The sequence below is a fragment of the Arachis duranensis genome, chromosome 2 (assembly GCF_000817695.3).
Source record: "Arachis duranensis cultivar V14167 chromosome 2, aradu.V14167.gnm2.J7QH, whole genome shotgun sequence".
Classification (NCBI taxonomy): domain Eukaryota; kingdom Viridiplantae; phylum Streptophyta; class Magnoliopsida; order Fabales; family Fabaceae; genus Arachis; species Arachis duranensis.
The window spans coordinates 64,322,347-64,322,947 of record NC_029773.3 but is presented as its reverse complement, the minus strand read 5'-3'; positions in this window follow the sequence as shown (position 1 = coordinate 64,322,947).

The window sequence follows — 601 nt, the reverse complement described above, 5'->3', positions numbered from 1 at the left end:
AAAGGTTAGACCAAGTCCTCACAGTCATTTGTGAAGAGGGCGCCCAATGGAAGAGAGATTCAAGAGGGAAGCCGGTTCAATTGAGAAGGCATGACCTCAAGCCCATGGCTAGAGGATGGTTGGAGTTTATCCAACGCTCAATCATCCCCACTAGCAACCGGTCCGAAGTTACTCTAGACCGGGCCATCATGATCCATAGCATCATGATTGGAGAAGAAGTGGAAGTTCACAAGGTTATAGCCCAAGAACTCTATAAGGTGGCAGACAAGTCCTCCACCTTGGCAAGGTTAGCCTTTCCTCATCTCATTTGTCACCTCTGTTATTCAGTTGGGATTGACATAGAGGGAGACATCCTCATTGATGAAGACAAGCCCATCACTAAGAAGAGGATGGAGCAAACAAGAGATCCCACTCATCATGAAATCCCTGAGATACCTCAAGGGATGCACTTTCCTCCACAAAACTATTGGGAGCAACTAAACACCTCCCTAGGAGAATTGAGTTCCAACATGGGACAACTAAGGGTGGAGCACCAAGAACATTCCATCCTCCTCCATGAAATTAGAGAAGATCAAAGAATCATGAGAGAGGAGCAACAAAG